General features: G+C 41.2%; 1 non-coding gene across 1 annotated transcript; it reads right to left on the bottom strand.

Annotated features, from left to right (window-relative positions):
- Positions 1-2,207: 2,207 nt before the first annotated feature.
- Positions 2,208-2,295, bottom strand: LOC111723060. Its single transcript, XR_002771686.1, has one exon. It is a non-coding gene; the product is annotated as a small nucleolar RNA SNORD86 (small nucleolar RNA).
- Between the last annotated feature and the right edge of the window lie 4,550 nt (positions 2,296-6,845).

The raw sequence follows: 6,845 nt of genomic DNA, 5'->3' as shown, positions 1-6,845 counted from the left end.
CCAGCCCCAACCAAAAAAAAACAAAAAAGATTGCTTGAACCCAGGAGCTTAAGGTTGCTGATGCCACAGCACTCTACCTAGGGCAACAGAGTAAGACTACTACACCTCAGGAAAAAAAAAAAAAAAATGTGTGTGTATATATATATATATATATATATATGTGAGGTCATACTACATTAGGGTTGAGTCCTAATGTAATGACTAGTGTCCTTACAAGACAGGAAGACCACTTGAACCCAGGAGTCTGAGGTTGCTGATGCCACAGCATCTCAAAAAAAAAAAAAAAATATATATATATATATAAACATAGATATAGATACAGATATAGATAGCTATGTTGATATAGATATGAGGTCACACCACATTAGGGTTCAGTCCTAATGTAATGACCAGTGTCCTCACAAGAGGAAACAGAGACCCAGAGGAGACGCACAGGGAGAACACCAGGTGACAATGGAGGCAGATGCTGGAGGGACGTGTCTACAAGCCCGGGAATTCTGAAGATTCATCAGAGTTCAATCATCATCAAAAATGAGGAAGAGACAAGGAAGGATTGTCCCACAGGGCCTTCAGAAAGAGCATGGCCCTGGTGGCACCTTGATTTCCAACTTCCTAGCCTCCAGAGCTATGTGGATAAATTTCTATTATTTTACGCCATCCAGTTTGGGGTAATTTGTTACAAGAAATGAATACACATGCCATTTGGGGCTTCTTTTAATTTTTTTAACTCATCTGAATTTCCTAAATGTTCTACAATGAACATGGATCACTCAGACAACAAAATCTTAAAAATCCCGTGCCCTGCCTTGGTTCCACCTCACCCTGCTCCCTCCTTTCCTGCCCCGGTTTCTCAAAGGCTGTCTCAGTCACCATCTCCACTTGTTCTCCTACAAGCACGCCTCCCCTCCATTCGCTGCTGTCAGGCTTACACTCCACAAGCCTAAGAAACTGACCTCCTTGCTGATAATAATTCCTCCCCCCTTTTTTTTTTCAGGTTAATGTGGGGGTTCAAACAACCAGGTCACCATATTTGAATTTGTTAGGGAGAATCCCTCTTGTAATTGTGTCCCACACCCAAAAGGTGTGCCATACACGCCTAAATTGTGCCCATTAAGTGAGAACATACCCCAAACCCCCTCCTCTCCCAACTTGCATTGAAATGAGTGAGCACCTATTAGATCATCTACTGGCTTCATATTAGTATTGCGTACATTGGATACTTGCTTTACTATTCTTGTGATACTTTACTAAGAAGAATGTGTTTCATTTCCATCCAGGTTAATATAAAAGGTATAAAGTCTCCATCTTTTTTTTTTTAACTTTGTGAATTTGTTTTTATTGAGGTATGGGGCACAGGGTGGGAAATGTCACTGTGGGGTGTGGGATGCCCTCCCTCACAGGGAATGTCCTTTCTAATCTTCCTGGGGAGTTTGTGGAACTTTTTCTTCTTGGAGCTGTTCTTGGTTCCTGCAGCCTCTTCCAGCCCACTGCTACCTCCTCCTTAAAGGAGAATTTCCTCTTTTTCTTAGATAGACTCTTGTCTCCTACCTCTTCAGGATCACTGATTACTGTCTCCTCCTTGGGTGAAGCTTTCTTCTTCCTAGGAGGACTTACAATGCCTCAAGACTACTAGTACCCAACAACTCCTCCTTGGAAAAAGATTTCTTTTTCTTGTATTTAGAGACAGGGATCAATGGCTGGTCTTCCATTCCATTCTCCTGAGGAACCTCCTGGGGCTTTTGCTGTTGCTTCTTTCTGGGTTTTTCCACTGTATCCTCACACTCCTCCTGAGCACTACTGCTATTTTCTGAAGAAGTGAAGGCAAGTGCAGCCCGTCATTTCTTTTCCTTCTTCAAGTGTTTCTGCTCCTATTTCTCCAGTTTCCTAGTGATCTCAGCAGCTGCTTCCTCTGCCTGAATCATTGTTTTTTCTTTGTAACATCCAGATTCTTTCATAGAATCTCTTCAGTCTCATAGAAGGGCAGCCCCTCCTCAACTTGTTCCCAAAGCTTCTCCCCAGATATGCTCGTGGGCACCTCAGAAAAGCAATCGATTCATGAGGCAATACTGCATTTGTTTGCCAGGTATCTGGAGATTTGGCCTTTGGTCTTGGTAGCAGCTCAGCCAACGAAGGTGGAAAATGAGTCCATATTTTTGTGTGTTACCCCTTGTCTTCAGGGAAACTTGGTCCCTCTGCTGGGCCCTGGGAGTCACTCAGACACTAGGACTGGCCATCACCCCTGTAGCACAGGGCTGTATAGGTCAGAAGTCTCCATCTTTTTATGGCCGAATAATATTCCCTGGCATTCATATACCACAGCTTGTTAATCCATTCCTGAGTTGATGGGCATTTAGGTTGTTTCCACCACTTGGTGATTATAAATTGAGCTGTGATGAACAATTTAGTGCAAATTGTCTTTATGATATACTGATTTTTTTCTTCCGGGTAGATGCCTAGTAGTGGGATTGCAAGGTCAAACAGGAGGTCTAATTTGAGTCTTTGGAGGATTCTCCCTACTTCTTTCCAAAGAGGCTGTATTAGTTTGAAGTCCTACCAATAGTGTAAAAGTGTTCCCGTCTCTCCACATTCCACCAGCATCTGCACCTTTGGGACTTTGTGATGTGGGCTAATCTTACTGGGGTTAGGTGATATCTCAGGGTGGTTTTGATTTGCATTTCTCTGATGATTAGGGACAATGAGAATTTTTTCACACATTTGTTAGCCATTCATCTGTCTTCCTATTCATGTCCCTCGCCAACCACAAATGGGATTGTTTGCTCTTTTTTGTTGTTGATTAATTTGAGTTCTCTACAGATCCTGGTTATCTTGCCTTTATCAGATTCATAACATGCAAATATCTTTTCCCATTCTGAAAGTTGTCTGTTTTGATTGTTGGGTCCTTAGCTATGCAAAAGCTTTTCGGTTTAATTAAGTCCCATTTCTTCATTTTTGTCATTATGGCAATTGCCACTGAAGTCTTCTTCATAAAATCTTTCCCTAGGCCTACATCCTCAAGAGTTCTTCCCATACTTTCTTCTAGGATTTTTATGGTTTCATTCCTTAGATTTAAACCTTTTATCCATTTTGAATCAATTTTTGTAAGTGGTGAAAAGTGCAGCTCCAGTTGCAGTCCTTTACATGTGGTTATTCAGTTCTCCCAGCACCATTTATCGATTAAGGACTCTTTTCCCCAGTGTAAGCTTTGGTATAGTTTATTAAAGACCAGATTTCAACTAGAGACTGGTTTTATCTCTTGGTTTTCTATTCAGTTCCACATGTCTATGTCTCTATTTTTCTGCCAATACCATGCTGTTTTGATCACTGTGGACTTATAATGTAGCCTAGTATCTGGTAGAGTCATGCCTCTGGTGTTGTTTTTATTACTAAAAATTGCCTTGGCTCTACAGGGTTTTTTCTGGTGAGACCAATTAAGGTTTGTTTCATAAATCTGGGAGCATTTATGCTGGGTGTATAAATATTGAGAATTGAAACGTCCTCTTGTTGTATTGTTCCTTTGACCAGAATGAAGTGACCTAAATCCCCAACTTTTAACCTTCCCTATTTGACTGCCCCTGCCACAGTCAAATACTATTGTCTTCTTAAAATCCTCCCCTCCTAACAATGCACATCATGGAGTACTGACAGCAATTAAAAACTGTGGGTTAAGTCAGAGCAAGAGCAAGTCCTCCTCTGAAAAAAAAAGAAAGAAAGAAAGATTAGCCAAGTATGGTAGCACTCACCTGTAGGCCCTACTACTTGGGAGGCTGAGGCAGAAGCATCACTTGAGCCCAGAAGTTTGAAGTTGCAGTGAGCTGTGACCTCTCACCATTGCACCCTAGCCTGGGCAACAAAGCGAGACCCTTCTCAAAAAATAATAACAATAATAAAATAAAAAATTAAAGACAAGGCAAGTGAAGAAAATGTTTCATGGGAAAATAGAAGCCAGGCTTGAGTTGTCTCTAAGCAACTGGGTCAGCAGGCAGCTCCTTCTGAAGTCTAGCTAAGCTCTGAGAATCTGCAGTGAAACCTTCCAGAAGACACTGCTGTTAGCTCTGGGCAGACCTCAGCATTTCCTCCTGACTATGATGCAAATAGTCACCACTGGGTTACCATCACTAGATCTATTTTATGTTTCTTGTATCTGCAGCAAGTTAGGCCCTTCTGAGGATTTAAGCACTCAGATCCCAGAAGGTTTTGCTCCTGGCTCAAGCAACAGGCCCCATGAGGGTGAGCTATCAGAAGTCAGGCATTCCTCAGCTCACACATCTGGGAAAACAGCCCAGTGGCAAATTGTATTCTGGCATGTATTTCCCCATTCTCCAAAGGTGGGAGTTAAACAATCTCTTGAACTGAGCTCTAGAAGAAAGGAAACGTCCAGTTCTGATAGCCCCTAGCATCTTTGCTAGTGAATGATGCAAAAGATAAGGTCAAATGTTCTGCCGTCTCTTTTGAGCCCTGGCTTGACTCCAGAAAAAGGAACACTGGAAGCATTGGAAACGAACCTCCAGTGGATTTTATTTACTTTTGCCATGTTGGTGGTTCTGACATGTCACTGAGATCCACAATCCTGGAAAGGGCCTCTGAGTTAATTTAATCCAAACCTATCACTTTGTAGAAAACTAAACACTAGAGAGAGGCCACGATGATTCAGGGGCAGAACTAGGTAGTCTCAGTTCCATTATCTTTGTACCACATCATATTACCTTGGTTTACAGCCTTATTTTATTAGGACTGGACCCTACTGAAGATCTTCCTGGATCAGAGGATGTCCTTTGCATTGATGTTTTTAAGACAACCAGAAAGACCCACCCAGTCTTAAGCGTACAACTCCTAAGAAATAAAATCAGAGCTGATGGGGAACGAAGAAGATGGAAGAGTGTCGAAATGTTTTATTTCCTTCCGCTGGTCACTTTAAATGAAAACAACAAGCCAAATTCCTTTGCTGAAAAGGAAGTGTATTACATTAAAAGTAAACAGGCAATATAAAAGGACAGTGTTCTTCAACCTTTAGTGGTTGAACTCCTTTCTAGGAGTTAACTGCTTATGTATCCTTGTAAAAATCTTAAAAATTATTATGCCATTTTGCATGGATAAAATGATAGTTTGTATTAGTAAACTAATTATCATCTTTTTTAAAAGGTGTAGAACTCTGTATAAATTATTAGCCAGGTATGATGGCATATGCTTGTATTCCCAGGCACGTGAGAGGTTTGAGATAGGAAGATCTCCTTGAGCCCAGGAGTTCAAGGCTCCAGTAAGCTAGGATAATGCCACTGCACTCTAGCCCTGGCAACAGAGTGAGATCATGTCTTTAAAACCAAAAAAGAAAGAAAGAACACAAAATTCAGTAGATTTATCTGGAATACTTTATGATTAAGACAAGAAAAATTGGAAGATTGTAGTTTCTCATCTCCAGGAATTTGAGGTGGGAAAAGTCTTAACAAATTGCAAGGACATTATTTTAATATAACTTCTGGCAACCGATATTTACAATCGTGAAAGTGTTTCTACTCACCTCATTTTTGAACTTAAGAAACAATCAATGAACATAAACCTTTGAAATCAAAATGCCATTTAAGTTTTGTTTACACAGGTAGGCCTTGAGTTTCCAGAAGAATAAATCCTGAATCAACAGGTCTGCTTAAGAAAAAAACAGGGTGGGACATAATTACAAGAGGGACTTTATCCAACAAATGCAATCAGTGTAGCCTAATTCTTTGTACCCTCAATGAATCCCAAACAGTAAAAAAATACTACTAATAAAAATGTCCCAGAACCACAACAAAAGAAAAAGACAATGCCTTTTTTCCTACCTAAAAAGTTGACTCCTAGATGGCTCCCATGGCTTAAATCCTGGTAGTACACTGATTTCAGCAATCTGGAAGCTTCCTCTCACCTTTCCTTTATGTAACTCTTCTATGATTTTCCTTCTAGTTTTGCAATTTGGTTTAAAACACAAAATCAAAACCAAAAATATGCACGCACACACACACTTTCTGCTCTCCCAGGGACCTCTTAATAATCTGATTTATTTTCAAGGAGATTGGCACCTGTTCGGGAATTTTTTCTCTAGTGCTTGGTCGTCCAGGAATGCCAAGCACTTCCTCATAGATTAAACTAGACAGGCGGGTTATCCTGACAGCAAGAAGCAGCTCAGGGCCACCATGAGACTGCCAAGAAAAACAGCACCCTTATCTTCCAGCTCTGCTCCCAGGAACTATGTGAGATTTGTAATCTGACTAGAATCCAGATATCTAGCCTAGGGCATACCATTCGTAGCTCCAGGCCAGGCACCTATGATCTAATCTGGGAATGAACTGCTAGGCAAGTTAAAAACCCACCAACCTAGGCGGGGCCTGTGACTCAGTGGATAGGGTGCCAGACCCATATACCAAGGGTAGAGGGTTCAAGCCTCACCCCTGCCAAACTGCAACAAATAGCTGGGCATTGTAGCAGGCGCCTGTAGTCCCAGCTACTCAGGAGGCTGAGGCAAGAGAATGGCCTAAGCCCAGGAGTTGGAGGTTGCTGTGATACCATGGCACTCTACCGAGGGTGATAAAGTGAGACCTTGTCTCTTAAAAAAAAAAAAGAAGAAGAAGAAGACTTAAAAACCCAACCCAAGCTAAGCTAACCAGAAGCTGTCCCTAAACTGAGCCAGCCATCACTCTTCCGCCAATGACCTACCCGATTAGCTTCTGATAAAATGAATAAAAGAGGTTCAGCTGGCTTATAACTCCACTCTTTTAAATACACTCCCAAATATCCCATTGGCAATACTTAGTAATGTTAATTGGGTGATATTGTATTATAGTATTAAATTTATTGCCTAGGATTATTTGATGTTA

The sequence above is a fragment of the Otolemur garnettii genome, unplaced genomic scaffold (genome assembly GCF_000181295.1).
Source record: "Otolemur garnettii isolate 467f Iridium unplaced genomic scaffold, OtoGar3 scaffold00007, whole genome shotgun sequence".
Classification (NCBI taxonomy): domain Eukaryota; kingdom Metazoa; phylum Chordata; class Mammalia; order Primates; family Galagidae; genus Otolemur; species Otolemur garnettii.
Note: the sequence above shows the minus strand (reverse complement) of the source record. Positions and strands in the feature narration are given on the sequence as shown.